General features: G+C 43.4%; 1 pseudogene; it reads right to left on the reverse strand.

Annotated features, from left to right (window-relative positions):
* Positions 1–18,788: 18,788 nt before the first annotated feature.
* On the reverse strand, positions 18,789–18,906 carry LOC124709456 (annotated as a pseudogene).
* Positions 18,907–19,987: the final 1,081 nt, after the last annotated feature.

Here is a 19,987-nt window from a genome sequence, read left to right on the forward strand (position 1 = left end):
TTGACCGATGTTAGAATACCTGGATGACGCATCTCGCACCCAAGCAATGTTCAACAGATTGGAGTGATCACTTATAGGTTATGATTGATGCATCACCCCTCACAGTCACACCACACGTGGAATGGTCGTCACGAAAACAAGCCAAATAAATTTCCATTGCGAAGGAAGACACACTTGATGTTCTGCTTTGAGCTTTCAGTGAACAGTCGCCATTCCGTTTCGTTATATGCTGAAATGCGCAACTAAACAATGTATGTTATGGCAACATAAAAATCCCTCTTCACTTCGAAAGTGTTGCAGAAACCCACTTTATCTTCACTGAAAGAAGGCTAGCTTAGCTTCTTTTTCAAGAATTTTTTTTTTACACAGTTCTGAAGCATTTTCGGATAGCTCCGAATCTCGCAGCCAATCATTCTATTAATGACGCTCAAATCAGGTACGAACGGATTCATTTTCAGTATCAAAGTCTTCGTCGTTGGGGTGATTTCGGTCTTCACCACAGACGTATTTCTCTATTTCCAGGGAAGGTAATTTTTTGAATACTGACACTGGGAATTCAGCTGAATGAGACACTGGGCGTAATAGCGGATGGTGAACTAGGATGCTCTATTATACACATGTTTTCCTTGTTGTTCGTTGACGATTCACTATACAAAAGGAACAATCATTTCTCTGTGAACTGCCGGCTGGAGAGCCCGTGCGGTTCTAGGCGCTACTGTCTGGAACCGAGCGACCACAACGGTCGTTGGTTCGAATCCTGCCTCGGGCATGGATGTGTGTGATGTCCTTAGGTTAGTTAGGTTTAATTAGTTCTAAGTTCTAGGCGACTGATGACCTCAGAAGTTAAGTCGCATAGTGCTCAGAGCCATTTGAACCGTTTCTCTGTGAACTCGCGAAATCATGGGTATACGAAATGGAAGTTTGTCACACGTTCCCTTCGTCAATATCTGTAACTTGTCGACGCACTGCTTCCACACCATGCGAGGGGCCCATGATTTGCCCTGATCACCAATTCTCACTTTGAAATGGGCTTGCATGAGAAGTCGTGGAAAGAAATGCGTACGAAGTATAAAATGTCAAAAAAAAAAACACGAGAAACAAGAATGTCCATAAAGGAAGGACCCGCATTGAATTACGAGAGGCGTTTAATAAGTAATGCAACATTTTTTTCGACCAATTTCGGGTGGAAAAGTGCAGAATGTGTCGGACATCGTGCAATATTCCCGACAGTTTCATGAATTTGAGATACATGGCTGTGCTATAAGTATCCTTCAAGGTGGCGTCTGTAGTGGAGGTATGTTCTAAGCAGAGAGCTGTTATCGACTTTCTTTTGGCCAAAAACTAGAGCCTCGCAGGTACTCACAGACGCTTGCAGAATGTCTGCGGACACCTGGCAGTGAACAAAAAGCACGGGTTGTCGTTGGGCGAAGCGTCTGTCATCATCGCAACAAGGTCGCGCGAAGCTTAACTCCTGCAATGTTGGCACGTGCGAACACTCTCTTTCGAGGCGATCGACGCATCACGATCAGACACCTCCCTGCTCGGCCGGACGTCTCTGTTGGTAGTGCTGATACAGTCGTCCACCAGATGGCGTACGCAAAGGTGCGTACGAAGCCACCAAAACAGATGACATCCATCTGTTTGGCCCAATGAAGGATGCGCTCCTGGGAAGCGGTACGTGAATGATGGGGAGGTTGAGACAGCAAGACAATGCCTCCGACGTCGACCACAAGAGAGGTACCATGAGGACATAAAGCCCCCCCACCGCCAAAAGGTGGTACTGAACTCGTGTTGAGAAATGGGGTTTTGTAGCCAGAAGAGTGGTAAATAGTATGATGTATGGGAATCTTGAATAAAGTCAATCTACTTTCAGAAAAAAAAATGTGTTGGAATACTTATTGAACGCCCATCGTACTAGTTGGCCAATAGGCCAGTAAGATTGAAATACAGGACTCGTGAACGAAAACAACCTGTAGTTCCACAACCACAATACAGCGAAATGATGACTTTAGTTTTTATCAATAATTAACACAAGGACGAAGGGTAGTTACGAAAGATACTGAACACATAAAACTTTTATTAGTTCTGCGGTATGACTGCACAGTTTGCCGTGAGGTATGTCAACTATGTCTTTAGTGAGTGAGTGTATGTAACGGAATAAAATAACTTTCGAATCCTCCTATTGAATGCAAGGTAGGCTGAAGGCTGCTCACGACGTACAAAATTAATAAGGTTTTCGTTACTCGCTACGCAGATCGCAGAGCATTCCGCCTAACGCTCTCGGAACAGCTCCAGCTCCAGGGTGGACACCAAGAGAGCGAGTGTTAACTGTAGTTGACGCCACGCTTCCTGACAAAGTGCGGAGAGGAAAACAGGAAGTCAGAAACATGCGTGGAATGACCCCAAGGACTTTCCTGCCGCCGGCCGAAGTGGCCGTGCGGTTAAAGGCGCTGCAGTCTGGAACCGCAAGACCGCTACCGTCGCAGGTTCGGATCATGCCTCGGGCATGGATGTTTGTGATGTCCTTAGGTTAGTTAGGTTTAACTAGTTCTAAGTTCTAGGGGACTAATGACCTCAGAAGTTGAGTCCCATAGTGCTCAGAGCCATTTGAACCATTTTTGAACTTTCCCGCAGTAGATGTATCGATATCACAGAAGATTTCTTTGTCTCGGCTCAGTTCGTCTGGTGAAATGATAATATCACGGTGATAGAAGTTTATCGTCATACATGCTGTCACCTTTCGAGCTTAGCAGGTTCCTCTTTCGTGAATTACGAATGTTTATTCGTACAAGCTTAAGTGGACGACGTGTCCACAATTTCAAATAGTGACTTCGAGTTAGAGAACATTCAAAAGGTCGCCTGAAAATCGTGGCGCAAAAATAAACAAATAAGGATCACGAGTCAGAACAGTTACTTGGATTGTAGTGTCACCGCCAGACACCACACTTGCTAGGTGGTAGCCTTTAAATCGGCCGCGGTCCGTTAGTATACGTCGGACCCGCGTGTCGCCACTATCAGTGATTGCAGACCGAGCGCCGCCACGCGGCAGGTCTAGTCTAGAGACTCCCTAGAACTCGCCGCAGTTGTACAGCGGACTTTGCTAGGGATGGTTCACTGTCTACATACGCTCTCATTTGCAGAGACGATAGTTTAGCATAGCCTTCAGCTACGTCATTTGCTACGACCTAGCAAGGTGCCATATTCTTCAAGAATGTATTCAGAACAGATAATATTGTGAATCATGTACAGTCAAGAGCGATGTTCATCATTAATGGATTAAAGTTAAGTATCAAACTAATTACGTCCTCTTTCTGAATTCTAATTCTTTGTCATGTTCCAGACCTAACGTCAGTATAGTTCTTTCCTCCTCACGCCAACCTGCGTGAGCTAAAACGCGTGCATTTCGGCCTCCACTAGTAACACGGTGTTGGCACTTCTGCCAACATGGATGAAAAAGTCGAGAATCTTACACATTTAGGACAGACTATACACCGATACACGCGCAATGCTAATGAGCAACCGGACAGAGAGAAAAATGTTAACGCGTATTACAATCAGCCAAAACGATGTAAGAGAAAGGGAAGGAGTTCACGGGTCGTTTTACATCAGTGTTTCTGTTTGCTCAAAACTGTTACATGTAACGGCCATATATGCGGTCCCGTACTTGCTGAGCTGAATAGAAAGATATTGGCCACAGCAGCGTGGTACGTCTACAGCGGCTACACCTTTAGAATGTCTTGCCAGCTAGAGAGACACTGTAATGCCATGTCCTTCGGAGGTCTTTCAAAATGCTTACAGCCCGCGACGATTCCGTTATAAAGACAGTGTTTCAATTTATGAAGCACCAAAGCTTCTTGTGTCCAATAGAAGTGTAGCAATAAATATGGCTGTTTGATTACGTAGCCAGTTAATTTTAGGGAAAAAGTTAAATAGGAGAGTAAATTTTGCGGAGTTGCACGACATATTTATTATTGTTGTTGTGGTCTTCAGTCCTGAGACTGGTTTGATGCAGCTCTCCATGCTACTCCATCCTGTACAAGCTTCTTCATCTCCCAGTACCTACTGCAACCTACATCCTTCTGAATCTGCTTGGTGTATTCATCCCTTGGTCTCCCTCTACGATTTTTAGCCTCCACGCTGCCCTCCAATACTAAATAGTTGATCCCTTGATGCCTCAGAACATCTTACCAACCGATCCCTTCTTGTAGTCAAGTTGTGCCACGAACTTCTCTTCTCCCCAATTCTATTCAATACCTCAACATTAGTTATGTCATCTACCCATCTAATATTCAGCATTCTTTTGTAGCATCACATTTCGAAAGCTTCTATTCTCTTCTTGTCTAAACTATTTATCGTCCCTGTTTCACTTCCATACATGGCTACACTCCATACAAATACTTTCAGAAACGACTTCCTGACACTTAAATCTATACTCGATGTTAACCAATTTCTCTTCTTCAGAAACGCTTTCCTTGTCGTTGCCAGTCTACATTTTAAATCCTCTCTACTTCGACCATCATCAGTTATTTTTCTCCCCAAATAACAAAACTCCTTTACTACTTTAAGTGTCTCATTTCCTAATCTAATTCCATCAGCATCACCCAACTTAATTCGACTACATTCCATTATCCTCGTTTTGCTTTTGTTGATGTTCATCTTATATCCTCCTTTCAAGACACTGTCCATTCCGTTCAACTGCTCTTCCAAGTCCTTTGCTGTCTCTGACAGAATTACAATGTCATTGGCGAACCTCAAAGTTTTTATTTCTTCTCCATGGATTTTAATTCCTACTTCGAATTTTTCTTTTGTTTCCTTCACTGCTTGCTCAATATACAGATTGAATAACGTCGGGGAGAGTCTACAACCCTGTCTCACTCCCTTCCCAACCACTGCTTCCCTTTCAAGCCCCTCGACTCTTATATTCATTAGGACTTAATAAATAGCTCCCCAGAGCACCCCAGAATTAGAAAATATGCTACAGTAACTGTTCGAACGTCTGGACAAATATACACCCTAAACAGCTGCCTACAATAAATTAGTACGACATACCATCCACCTCGGTCGACACAAAAAAGATGTTTAAAATACATTTCTTGTACATCCCACTTCGCATGCCTATCAAACGCCAAGTAACGGCTTCTGTGGCACAACACATTACCGTGCCACCAGGTGTAGGAAAAACATTGGCATTCAAAACAGCTTCCAGCAGCCTCGGAATGGGTCCCGTATCGTTTTCAAGAGAATGTCATACCGTTCTTCCTGCAAAATAGTGGAAAGTTACGGCAACAGTGATGGAGGTGGATAGCGATTACTCATCTTTATATCCAAAGTAGAGCACAAAGGCTGAGTAAGACTGACATCTGGTGATTGTAGTGGCCAGGAGGGATGCGACAATTCATCCCCACAGTGACAAAACCTGTCCTGTACGATGGGAGTTGTCTTGGAACCTGGCATCGCCAATAGGAAACAAATATTATACCACAGGGTTGACCTAATGAGCCAAAATGGTCACATAATTCTTAGCAGTGAAGTGACCTTTCAGTGTAACCATGGAGCCCGGGGAACACCACGATGAGTCTGCCCAAATCACCACTGACCCGCAGCGATGTTTCACTCTCGGCAGCAAGCACTCCACGTCGTTGGATTGGGCCGGCGTACGACAGACTTAAACTCACCCAGGAGTTGGAAACAGTGTGACACAAGACTCATTCTACCAAACGACTTTCTTCCATTACTCCACAGTCCAGTCTTATGGCTTAGGGATCACATTTTCCTGTTACGGGCATTTACATCACTGATCTGTGGCTTTGGAGTTCCAGTCCGTTCTGTATTTGCCAGGTTATGGAGCTCCAACCTTTTTTTCTCTTTATATTGACAGGGTTCGTGATGGCCATGCAGTGACTTCTGCAGCCGTTGTCCTCTTATTTTTCATCAAGATTACCTCCCATGACGGTCCGAGACGATCATTCAACACTTTTGGCGAGTTGTGACTTACTGGTGATGGTTTCCCATTTTCACCTTACGCGATGTAAAGCTTCGGTACGGCGCCTCATGAACCGCCAAATACTTCGGCTACCTCGATTACAGAAGCATTCACCATACAAGCACCAACTATTTACCTACGTTCGGATCCACTTAGCTCCGACAAGATGTACTCACAACTAAATAGAACATTGAACGTATTGTGGGCATTGCACAGGTGCGATCGTAGTCAAATACAACAGTACCACCTGCAGGCTTTACTAGCATCGGCATTTGTGTTGAGGCATGCGTTTCTAGCGGTCTTTGAATATTTTTCTCCAACCCTTCTACGATTCGTACCTAAATCAGTCAAAATTTGAACTGACTTAAAGAAAAACTAATTCTTATCCACTGGACATCGCTCCTTGGATAGAGTATCGCTCCGGATTCGAGGGTTTATGAACAGTACAACAAAGGCATTTCCGCTTGGTTTAACAGGGTTCTTCGCATCTAGACACTCAAAACACGACGTTAGAAGGCTCATGCTATTATTTAGCGTCACTAAATTTATTCATATCTAACAAACGGGAATATAGCTTCAAATTATACAAATATAGAAAAAGTAGAAGAAGAATGGGTAGCTCTGAGGGATGAAGTAGTGAAGGCAGCAGAGGATCAAGTAGGTAAAAAGACGAGGGCTAGTAGAAATCCTTGGGTAACAGAAGAAATATTGAATTTAATTGATGAAAGGAGAAAATATAAAAATGCAGTAAGTGAAACAGGCAAAAAGGAATACAAACGTCTCAAAAATGAGATCGACAGGAAGTGCAAAATGGCTAAGCAGGGATGGCTAGAGGACAAATGTAAGGATGTAGAGGCCTATCTCACTAGGGGTAAGATAGATACCGCCTACAGGAAAATTAAAGAGACCTTTGTAGATAAGAGAACCACTTGTACGAATATCAAGAACTCAGATGGAAACCCAGTTCTAAGCAAAGAAGGGAAAGCAGAAGGGTGGAAGGAGTATATAGAGGGTCTATACAAGGGCGATGTACTTGAGGACAATATTATGGAAATGGAAGGGGATGAAGATGAAATGGGAGATATGATACTGCGTGAAGAGTTTGACAGAGCACTGAAAGACCTGAGTCGAAACAAGGCCCCCGGAGTAGACAATATTCCATTGGAACTACTGACGGCCGTGGGAGAGCCAGTCCTGACAAAACTCTACCATCTGGTGAGCAAGATGTATGAGACAGGCGAAATACCCTCAGACTTCAAGAAGAATATAATAATTCCAATCCCAAAGAAAGCAGGTGTTGACAGATGTGAAAATTACCGAACAATCAGCTTAATAAGTCACAGCTGCAAAATACTAACACGAATTCTTTACAGACGAATGGAAAAACTAGTAGAAGCCAACCTCGGGGAAGATCAGTTTGGATTCCGTAGAAACACTGGAACACGTGAGGCAATACTGACCTTACGACTTATCTTAGAAGAAAGATTAAGGAAAGGCAAACCTACGTTTCTAGCATTTGTAGACTTAGAGAAAGCTTTTGACAATGTTGACTGGAATACTCTCTTTCAAATTCTAAAGGGTTCAGGTGTAAAATACAGGGAGAGAAAGGCTATTTATAATTTGTACAGAAACCAGATGGAAGATACAAGGGTCGAAGGACATGAAAGGGAAGCAGTGGTTGGGAAGTGAGTGAGACAGGGTTGTAGCCTCTCCCCGATGCTATTCAATCTGCATATTGAGCAAGCAGTAAAAGAAACAAAAGAAAAATTCGGAGTAGGTATTAAAATCCATGGAGAAGAAATAAAAATTTTGAGGTTCGCCGATGACATTGTTATTCTGTCAGAGACAGCTAAGGACTTGGAAGAGCTGTTGAATGGAATGGACAGTGTCTGGAAAGGAGGATATAAGATGAACATCAACAAAAGCAAAACAAGGATAATGGAATGTAGTCTAATTAAGTCGGGTGATGCTGAGGGAATTAGATTAGGAAATGAGACACTTAAAGTAGTAAAGGAGTTTTGCTATTTGGGGAGCAAAATAACTGATGATGGTCGAAGTAGAGAGGATATAAAATGTAGGCTGGCAATGGCAAGGAAAGCGTTTCTGAAGAAGAGAAATTTGTTAACATCCAGTATTGATTTAAGTGTCAGGAAGTCATTTCTGAAAGTATTCGTATGGAGTGTAGCCATGTATGGAAGTGAAACATGGACGATAAATAGTTTGGACAAGAAGAGAATAGAAGCTTTCGAAATGTGGTGCTACAGAAGAATGCTGAAGATTAGATGGGTAGATCACATAACTAATGAGGAAGTATTGAATAGGATTGGGGAGAAGAGAAGTTTGTGGCACAACTTGACCAGAAGAAGGGATCGGTTGGTAGGACATGTTCTGAGGCATCAAGGGATCGCAAATTTAGTATTGGAGGGCAGCGTGGAGGGTAAAAATCGTAGAGGGAGACCAAGGGATGAATACACTAAGCAGATTCAGAAGGATGTAGGTTGCAGTAGGTACTGGGAGATGAAAAAGCTTGCACAGGATAGACTAGCATGGAGAGCTGCATCAAACCAGTCTCAGGACTGAAGACCACAACAACAACAACAGAAAATTCGCCTTAGCCGATCAGATAATAAACGGCAGGTGCCGCCATTCCTACGTATCGTTCCAAGATCCACTCCGCCGTAAAAATTATGCGTCCTTTGGAAGTCAGATCTAAGGGCTCAAGAGATCTAGAGAACTTAAATAAGAGTCTCTGACCGTCCTTTCCACCAACCTGTAGTCTTCTAATGTTGTGTCACCAGCGCAGAAGACAGCTTGACGGTCGTGGGATCTTATTCGGCGGAGGCTGCTATGCTCTCATCTCGAACCTGTGATTGTGCTTTTTATGGGATGTCACCTGTCCAGGTTAGTCTCTCTATCTACAGAGTGTAAGATCTGAAGTATTAACAATGACGGCACGCGAACTTCTCATTAATGTATCCTGTTTGGTTGTTATTTAAATATTCACACATTTTACACTGTCCTTCAAAACGCTTGACATACACTATGTGATCAAAAATATCCGGACATCTGGATGACAACGACTTACAATTTCATGGTGGAATTCAGTATGGTGTTGGCCCAACCGTAGCCGTGGTGACAGCTTCCACTCTCGCACGCATACATTCAGTCAGGTGCTGGAAGGTTTTTTGGGAAATGGCTGCCCATTCTTCACGGAGTGCTGCACTGAGGAGAGGTATCAATGTTGGTCGCTGAGGCCTAGCACGAAGTTGGCGTTCCAAAACATCCCAAAGGTGTTCTGTAGGCTTCAGGTCAGAACAATGTGCAGGCCAGTCCATTACAGGGATGTTATTGTCGTGTAACCAGTCCGCCACAGGCCGTGCATTATGAACAGGTGCTCGATCGTGTTGAAAGATGCAGTCGCCATCCCCGGATTGCTCTTCAACAGTGGGGAGCAAGAGGGTGCTTAAAACATCAATATAGGCCTGTACTATGGTAACACCACGCAAAACACCATACTGAATTCCATGAAAACACGACCACACCATAACACCACCACCTCCGAATTTAACTGTTACCACTACACACGCTGGCAGATGAAGTTCGTCGGGCATTCGCCATACCCACATCCTGCCATCGGATCGCCACACTGTGTACCGTGATTCGTCACTCCACACAACGTTTTTCCACTGTTCAATCGTCCAGTGTTTACGCTCCTTACACCAAGCGATGCGTTGTTTGGCATTTACCGGCATGATGTGTGACTTATGAGGAGCCAATCGACCATGAAATCCAAGTTTTATTACCTCCCGCTTAACTGTCATAGTACTTGCAGTGGATTCTGATGCAGTTTGGAATCCCTGTGTGATGGTCTAAACTGCCTATTACACATTATGAGCCTCTTCAACTGTCGGCGGTCTGTGTCAGTCGAAGTCGGCCTGTGCGCTTTTGTGCTGTACGTGTCCCTTCACGTTTCCATTATCACATCGGAAAGAGTGGAGCTAGGGATGTTTAGACGTATGACACAAGTGACACCCAATCACCTGACCACGTTCGAAATCCGTGAGTTACGCGGAGCGCCCTATTCTTCTCTCTCACGATGTCTAATGACTACTGAGGTCGCTGATATCGAGTACTTGGTAGTAGGGTGCACCACAATGCACCTAATATGAAAAACGTATGTTTTTGAGGGTGTCCGGATACTTTCGATCACATAGTGTAGCTTTTTAAATTGAACGGTAACTTTTCTATCCAACTTCCGAGATAGAGTACGACATGTCCGTCCCTCCAGAACGCCCGTGACAGAGTGAGTAGCGCAGGCAAAGTACTTCGTCTCCCAGGCGCGCCCAAGCGATCCGAACGTCTTCGGTTTCAATATCATTACTCTCTTGTTTCTCAAAACTAGTGAAATTTAATAAACAAGAACAGTAGAAAATGGTTCAAATGGCTCTGAGCACTATGGGACTTAACATCTGTGGTCATCAGTCCCCTAGAACTTAGAACTACTTAAACCTAACTAACCTAAGGACATCACACACATCCATGCCCGAGGCAGGATTCGAACCTGCGACCGTAGCAGTCGCGCGGTTCCGGACTGAGTGCCTAGAACCGCTAGACCACCGCGGCCGGCAAGAACAGTAGACTTGTAGGGTAACCATGAGAGATTGTCATACTAGAAACTGAGTTCAATACAGTGAAAAGTATATAAATAATTAATAAGAGAAGGTAGGCTTTTGGCCCGCAGCACCCGAATGTGCCTACCAATCAGAGGCAAGTTCAGTGCAATTGGCCGACACACCCACGGACTGGTACATACTGTACCATCTGCTGCTTGTACCTCACTCTACTTTTCTCCCGTATGCTACTTCGCGTGTATCAAACTGCATCAAGGCGAGCTTCTAGCAAAATGCACCACAGCCAGAAATATTACAGTCGCCTCAAGACAAAGTTGGAGATTAATCACCCAACTTAGGTGACGTTTTTAAGAAAATTCTTTGGCTGAGACTGATATTTTTGTACCCCGCCTTGATGGCGGCCCGTGGGTCTGCTCCTGTGTTCTGCAAACTAGGCCGAATGAAGGAAGCGAGTAGGAGCAGGAGAGGTAAAGCACATCGGTACTGCGTTTAAAATTAACGATGTTTTCTGTAGGCAAAAACAAGTTACTAAATGGTTACATAACTTTCCGATGATGAACACGTAGGTGCGAAGCCGTATTCCCGTCGTAGTAGTACAAAGTCTCAGTAGCACGCGAACACTCACTGGAGTGGAAGCGATGTTTCCAGGCCGTCTGCACTTGATGAAATGGGCCTAAAGCAGAGGATCTCCCCAGCATTTCTGGACAACAGGTCCCTAAGATGAGTTTCAGTCAAGAGGAGTTCTATTTTCAAGAAGTATTATTTTGTTTTGAGGACATTTTAGCCTCAAAGGAGAGAGTAAGCTGACGAAAGGTTTGGGATAATCGAGAGGACTAAGTCTTCGAAATTGGGCTTTATTGGTTTATTCGGGGGAGGGGACTTTCGTAATTGGGCTTTATTGAAAAGTATTTATTTCATGAGCTCTTGGCCTCGAACAGATTTTTAAGCTTTAACAGAATTAAATCTTATAGTTTTGCATAATAAACCAATCCTTTTAATTTCCAAGAGGGTCAGTGTCAGTAAGAAGTTTACATTCATTCAGAAAGTCGTTAATTTCATTTTGAGGCACAACTGGGCATAACATTGTCTGTTTTTCCCCCCGTTTAGGATGCCACACCATTACAATAACAAAGACATCGTCCAACTTAACACAGGGAGTAGGTTTGTGAAGGCCTGGAGAGCTAGATAATAACCTAGGCGCAGAAAGCCACTTTGGCGATCGAAAGGCTTCGCTAAGGACAGCATGGAGGCCCTTCAAAAGGGAACCGGGATGGTCGTTAAGCTGCTGCCGATCTCGCTATCACTCTTATTCCGATGCGTCGTCTGATGGTAACACGTTATCAACAGGCGAGATACTTCAAAAAGTTTCTGCCATTTTGTTTTCTCTTTTATCTTCTACGAACGAGCGGATTTCGGTGATCTTCGACTCAGTTCGTTGTCGTACGACTGATAGTACTATCTGAGGAGGAACGACCTATAAAACCGTACCCAAGGTGGGGTTCTTATCCTCTGCTCCGATACTTCGCGATACGTGCTGCTGAGTCTTCAAAGACCGCTGCTGCTAAGAGTCAGAAGTTTTGGAGAATTTGGGTAAGTAATTTTTTTGCCCTTTAGTATTTCATTATGTTGATGCTTCAGGATCATGTCAGTTTTCGATTTTAAAAGTTTTGCAGGAACAAATTACTTACCGTAATAGGTTCGTCTCAAGAAGCTCCTCATGATACACTTGTCATCCGTTTCGATGGTTCTCTTTCATTGTTTTGCATGTAAATGAAAAACAAAAACGCAAAAATTACCTGGCATGTGTCAGCTGGAACAACGTCTATTCGGATGAACAATCTTCCAGCCAGTACGAAATGTCTCAGATACTAAATTAATTAACCAAGCTACTGTCAAATGACAAAAACTGTATCTATTTTTGTCCTGCTAAGTGAATTACTACAATCACAGGGAACCTTGAATGCTGAAAATACTTTTCTGAGGCACTCCTCCATGGAGTGACGTTCTTATCTTTTTGCTGATGTTATCTCGTTCCTGACGTTATAGCGTAGTGTCTTAGGTCACATACTTAAAACATGTAAACTTAATACTCATAGTTTTCTTTTACTTTCGCGTGCATAGTCAGTGAATCAGACACAACTTGCATACCTTCGAAAGCCATCTGTTCTGTCCAATGTTTCACATTAAAACTGTTCAGCAAAACTGTTTCTCGCACTCTTCTCCTATTCTCATATTTTCTTTCAGAACGTTTTCAAAATTTGCCTTGGCCTGTCTCACTCTCCCTAAAAAGAAAGTTAATTTCGGAAAGAATGATAGAAATTTATTAAAAAAAGTGTTACATATGGGCTGTGGCGCAGTTTGTTTCCCTACGGCGGACAACGTCTGTTGATGACGTGGGGTGAGCTCACACACATATTGACCTGAGTTAGCCTCTCGGGCTAGTTTATTATTGCAATGATGTTGTCGCTATGAGCGAGATGTTATATTTTAGATATTCCGGATATTCGTTTTACTGACGTCGATCAAACGAATGACTCACTGTGGTACGTGTTATCATTTTTACGCAGAAATTTTACGGCTCTCATCATCAGATAGTCTCATCACAAAATGGCGGACGCGTGACCTCAAAATATTATTGTCTAACTCATCACGTAATTTGTATAGTCCCTTTTCGATCTTTTTATTTTCATTCGTTAGGTGGGAAATATGCAATCCATGCTTCCCTGATGCGGCACCACACGAAACACAGCCGTCTGTGTCGTGGTGTTAACTACAGCCTACACATGGGGAGGTCATTGTGCGTTGGAGGGAGTCCATTACTTGTTCGCAGATGACAAGCGCAAATGTGGGTGGGTGGACAGTACGGTGAACCTTCATTGTGGTGGCCAGACGTGGTCTGCCGGAACCTTGAGGACGAGTATACCTGTCGTCACATTTCCGTACTGTCCAACATCGGGCCATTGTCACATCCGAAAGCCCCACAAATCTGGATATTGCATGATTCGACTAGCCAGGCAAAGGGGGACCCAAAATGATGCTTCTTTGAAACTCTGTCAGGTGCTGATAAGGCTGTCTCACACGAGTACGAGGAATCTCCGTGTCCTTGACAGCGAACTCGCAACATCTGACGCTGTTCACCCCCCACCCCCCTACCTACGCTACCAGTCCCGGCAACAAACACTAAACAGGACCAAGACTAATGCACTCTGGTGGGCGTTCTACCTGTCGCAGGAATTGCAACTCCGATCACTTCATCGCCGCCAGTGACATGTGCTTTTGCGAAGTTACAGTGGCATCGTGTACTTCCCTCGCGGTGCTTCTGTTTTTTTTTTTTTTTTTTTTTGGTCAGGCTGTGTAATTCATGTTAGAATTCTGCTAGCATTACTAACTAAAGTGATAGTTCAATTGTAGCTCACATCTGTCAGCAATTTCCTTCTTTGTAATTGGATTTATTACATTTTTTTAAACTCTGTGTGTATTTCTGCTGCCTCATACAACTTCAGCTGGAGGATCTGTGTGATGGGTGGATCTCCCGAGGATTTTAGTAATGTCTAGGTGATGTCGTCTACTCCTGGGGTGTTTTTCGACTGATATCGTTCACTGCAATACAGATTCTTCTCGTAGTATCATTCTCGTAGCTCACCTTCATCTCCTTCCTCATCTTTGCCTGTAATGTTGCCTTTCTTTCCCTTCTACATATTAGTTGCTTATTCAAGCTTACCTTCATTGCTTAGTAGCGGTTAATTGTCAGAGCTCGTGATATTCATACAGTTGAATCTCTTTTGTAGAAAGGGGCTCTTTAATTTTCCTATAGGCGACATTTGTCTATGAACCAGTTATGCATATTTCACATTCCTTGCTTTTCTCGTTTATCCATTGCTGCATTGCCATTTTGCATTTCCTGTCACTCTCAATTCTAAACTTCCTTAGTTGCTGTTCCTTGCTTTAGTTTCCGCATCTTCACATTTTTTCCTTTCGTCAATTATTTTCAATATTTCGTGCGTTATCCACGGGTTTGTGCTGTGATTTGCGGGATTTGCCAATTTGATTCCCAGCTGCCTTCAGTGTTTCATCTCTCAGAACTAACTACTCGTTTTCTATTGTGCTCATGTCCACCGTTTCAGCCAATAGTTGCCTAACGCTCCCTTTGAAACCTCAACCTCCTCTGTTACTTTCAGCTTAGCCAGATACCGTCTCCTTAATTACCTGCAGTTTTACAGTGTGTTCAGTTTTAATAAGCAGTTCATAACCATTTAGTTATGGTCAGAGTGCGCAGGTGTATATGCAATATTTTGTAGATGTAATACTTTAGACCATTATGCAGATATAAATCAGAATTTAAAAAAAAAATTAATTATATTATGTACTGGGTGATCAAAAAGACAGTATAAATTTGAAAACTTAATATACCACGGAATAATGTAGATAGAGAGGTGTAAATTGACACACATGCTTGGAATGACATTCGGTTTTATTAGAACAAAAAAAAAAACTCCTCATATTGCTAGACACGTGAAAGATCCACTTTCGTCATGCTTGGACTCCCAGGTCCCCAGACCTATGTCTGTGCAGTTATTGGCTTTGGGGTTACCTGAAGTCTCAAGTGTATCGTGATCGAGCGACGTCTCTAGGGATGCTGAAAGACAACATCCGACGCCAATGTCTCACCATAACTCCGGACATGCTTTACAGTGCTGTTCACAACATTATTTCTCGACTACAGCTATTGTTGAGGAATGACGGTGGACATATTGAGCATTTCCTGTAAAGAACATCATGTTTGATTTGTCTTTCTATGTTATGCTAATTATTGCTATTCTGATCAGATGAAGCGCCACCTGTCGGACATTTTTTGAACGTTTGTATCTTTTTTTTTTTTTTTTTTTTTTGTCATTCCAAGCATGTGTGCCAATTTGCATTTCTCTATCTACATTATTCCGTGATTTAGTCAGTTTTCAAATTTATACTGACAAGGGGAGGCCGCCAATTGTGAAATTCAGATTCGATTTATACTGGGCATAATAAAAGCTCATGGCCAGACGTGTAATGTGGCAAAACACCAAGATGCACTTCTCAGCCGTTGTCGAGAAAATCGACAGTTAAAAGAAACCGTTGCGGTGAAAAACTCTCGGCGATTAGTAATTTTCTACAGCGTCGTGGCGCAGCGGTAAGCGCTCTGGTTCGTAATCCGAAGGTCACCGGATCGAATCTCGCGCCATGCAATTTTTTTTATTATTAGTTTTTTGTAATATATATATAAAGTATTAATGAATTGCTTATGCATGTTGGTGAAGGCGGATCGCTCTCCAATTGTACCGCCTCCATTTTTCCGTTTTTTTTAACAGGGTATATCAAAGCTCTCCCGTCCGCACTGATTTTCGACAATGTTATAAGTTGCGCTAGACACCGCATCTACCTTCTTTCGAAGTTAGCAGGCAACTACGCTGTTATGCGGCGGCTCGTTTCGGCCCATTCAACATCTGTCATTCAAGTGTAACGAGCGAGTAACGGAGTTTATATTTCATACCTGCCACAGCAAATTTGTGTTCGTGGGGTCTCTATTCTAATTCGAACGTTTGACTTACACTATACGTATTCGTTTCGGAATATCGTTTCTACGTCTTCCGTTAACTATGCGTGGTTAACATTATGAAGACAATTAATAACATTTGTGAAATACAACTTTGTTTGCGGAAAACATAATGATGTTCGAAGTCGCCAGTTTTTCCACGACAAACGACTTTCAACAACTTATTATATGCATAATTGTTGCAACTGATTGCCGGGATATATATATATATATATATATATATATATATATATATATATATATATATATATATATATATTTGAATTATAAAAAACAAATACTAAAAAAAAAAAAGTTGCAGAGCGCGGGATTCGATCCGGCGACCTTCGGATTACGAACTAGAGCGCTTACCGCTGCGCCACGACGCTGTAGAAAATTATTAATCGTCGAGAGTATTTCACTGGAACGGCTTCTTTTAACTGTCGATTTTCTCGACAACGGCTGAGAAGTGCATCTTGGTGCTTTGCCACATTACACCTCTGGCCATGAGCTTTTATTATGCGCAGTATGAATCGAATCTGAATTTCGCAATTGGCGGCCTCCCCTTGTGAGTTTTTGATCACCCGGTATATTCCACTGTTATTGGGGAATTTGTAGACCATGCATCCCATGAAAATCACGGTACTTCTCTGCCACTCTCATTTGTTCACAGAACGAAACAAAGATGATCGGGAAGCTAGCCGTACTGTCTCTGTGCGTACCGGCTTGCACGACAGCGGAGATGGCGTGCGGGTGGTACCCTTCGGCGGACTACCAGCACGTGGGACAGCAGTGCTCCGGGACGGCGGTGACTGAGGTGCCGCGGATGCTGCCCGGCGACCTCCAGCTGCTGCTCCTCACCAACACGGCAGTCTCGGCTCTGGACAGCTCCAGCTTCCGGGGCCGCACCCTGCCCAAGGTGACGACCCTGAAGGTGACCGGGGGCGCGCTGACCAGCGTCGGCGCGCACGCCTTTTGCGCCCTGCCGGCGCTCACCCTCCTCGACTTGTCACGCAACCAGTGAGTACTTCCGCCCGTGAGCACTTCCGTCACTGCACCGTTTGCTTGACTTCCGTGAATCCACTCCCAGTACTCCTCAAACGCGGTAGAAGCCTTCGGTTTCCAACCTGCCATATTTATTCAAATAGTTTTAAAAATTTTCTTTCTAACCTTACTTAAACTGAAAGTAACGAAGAGTTTAGGTCGTGACAGTTTTGTTCAGTAGCTAAACGTAATGCTGTTGAACACGTCCACGAGACTCAGAGGGCCATAGACACGGGTTCCCAGGTAGATGCCGTGTTTCTTGACTTCCGCAATACGTTCGATACAGTTCCTCACAGTCGTTTAATGAACAAAGTAAGAGCATATGGACTATCAGACCAATTGTGTTATTGGATTGAAGAGTTCCTAGATAACAGAACGCAGCATGTCATTCACAATGGAGAGAAGTCTTCCGAAGTAAGAGTGATTTCAGGTGTGGCGCAGGGGAGTGTCATAGGACCGTTGCTATTCACAATATACATAAATGACCTTTGGATGACATCGGAAGTTCACTGAGGCTTTTTGCAGATGATGCTGTGGTGTATCGAGAGGTTGTAACAATGGAAAATTGTACTGAAATGCAGGAGGATCTGCAGCGAATTGACGCATGGTGCAGAGAATGGCAATTGAATCTCAATGTAGACAAGTCTAATGTGCTGCGAATACATAGAAAGATAGATCCCTTATCATTTAGCTACAAAATAGCAGGTCAGAAACTGGAAGCAGTTAATTCCATAAATTATCTGGGAGTACGCATTAGGAGTGATTTAAAATCGAATGATCATATAAAGTTAATCGTCGGTAAGGCAGATGCTAGACTGAGATTCATTGGAAGAATCCTAAGGAAATGCAATCCGAAAACAAAGGAAGTAGTTTACAGTACACTTGTTCGCCCACTGCTTGAATATTGCTCACCAGTGTGGGATCCGTACCAGATAGGGTTGATAGAAAGAGAAGATCCAACGGAGAGCAGCGCGCTTCGTTACAGGATCATTTAGTAATCGCGAAAGCGTTATGGAGATGATAGATAAACTCCAGTGGAAGACTCTGCAGGAGAGACGCTCAGTAGCTCGGTACGGGCTTTTGTTGTAGTTTCGATAACATACCTTCACCAAAGAGTCAAGCAGTATATTGCTCCCTTCTACGTATATCTCGCGAAGAGACGATGAGGATAAAATCAGAGAGATTAGAGCCCACACAGAAGCATACCGACAATCCTTCTTTCTACGAACAATACGAGACTGGAATAGAAGGGAGAACCGATAGAGGTACTCAAGGTACCCTCTGCCACACACCGTCAGGTGGCTTGCGGAGTATGGATGTAGATGTAGATGTAATGAGGTGAGAAAGTAAAAAAAAAAGCGCTCCGTCTTCAGGCCACAAGTGGCCCATCGGGACCATCCGACCGCCGTGTCATCCTGAAAGTGAGGATGCGGATAGGAGGGGCGTGTGGTCAGCACACCGCTCTCCCGGTCGTTGTGATGGTTTTCTTTGACCGGAGCCGCCTGTATTCGGTCGAGTAGCTCCTCAGTTGGCATCACGAGGCTGAGTGCACCCCGAAAAATGGCAACAGCACATGGCGACCCGGATGGTCACCCATTCAAGTGCCGACCACGTCCGACAGCGCTTAACTTCGGTGATCCGACGGGAACAGGTGTATCCACTGCGGCACGGCCGTTGCGTAAGAAAGTAAAGATATCACATTAAATACCCGACATCACTGATACAAATAATTGTGCACAACGATACTGTAATACGTGCAACAATATTTTACGTATATTCACTATGCAGTATCTGTAGCCGACAGAACCGGTGTCACCAAAATCGTTGCTAGTGCGTTGACGCACTTAGGTCCTTGCAGAGTAACGGCTGATTTATAAATGAGGGAACTAATTTATTCTGCTTATTTCCGGTCACTACTGACTTGGAGTAGAAATATTCTGAAAATTCGACCAGTACTGTTTTTTAAGAAAACGTCTCTTAAGTTCGCTGAACTTTGATATTTTTCCACAGCATTTATACCTCACATACTATCTTCTATCTTTTTACTCAAAATATATTTATAAAGCGGTTGCAGCACAAAGAATTTAAACAGTATATTGATAATTTTTACTTATGGACCGTCTGACAGTTGCTGTTAACTCTCAGTGCAATTTACTCGCGAATGCATGCCAGTCTAACACTCAAAAGCTGTTGCATGTTGTATTTGCTATAAACTGCATTAATAGTTAACTTTTAGTAAAAGCAATAAACGTTTGGGCTTACTTACACTAAAACAAACATAGAAAAGTCAGCAAGAAACATATTACTTTGAAGAATCTGCTACTATAGAAAAGCCTGATATTTATGTCGATATGAAGGCTTTAACATTTATCATAGCAGAATAATTTCCTACATGCTCATGAGAATTTAGGTATCCACACAATATACTTTGTAACTTCTCATGCAGGTAACAGAAGTCCTCTATCCTTGAATGTCAATAGAAAAATAATTCAAGAAACAGTGCATTATGGAATAGATTTTTATTTTTATAGAAACAAAGAACATACAGAAATTACATGGTGAGGTTATGTGGTGTCACCGCCAGACACCACACTTGCTAGGTGGTAGCTTTAAATCGGCCGCGGTCCATTAGTACATGTCGGACCCACGTGTCGCCACTGTCAGTAATCGCAGACCGAGCGCCACCACACGGCAGGTCTAGAGAGACGTACTAGCACTCGCCCCAGTTGTACGGACGACGTAGCTAGCGATGCACACTGA

Source organism: Schistocerca piceifrons, chromosome 7, assembly GCF_021461385.2.
Source record: "Schistocerca piceifrons isolate TAMUIC-IGC-003096 chromosome 7, iqSchPice1.1, whole genome shotgun sequence".
Lineage (NCBI taxonomy): Eukaryota > Metazoa > Arthropoda > Insecta > Orthoptera > Acrididae > Schistocerca > Schistocerca piceifrons.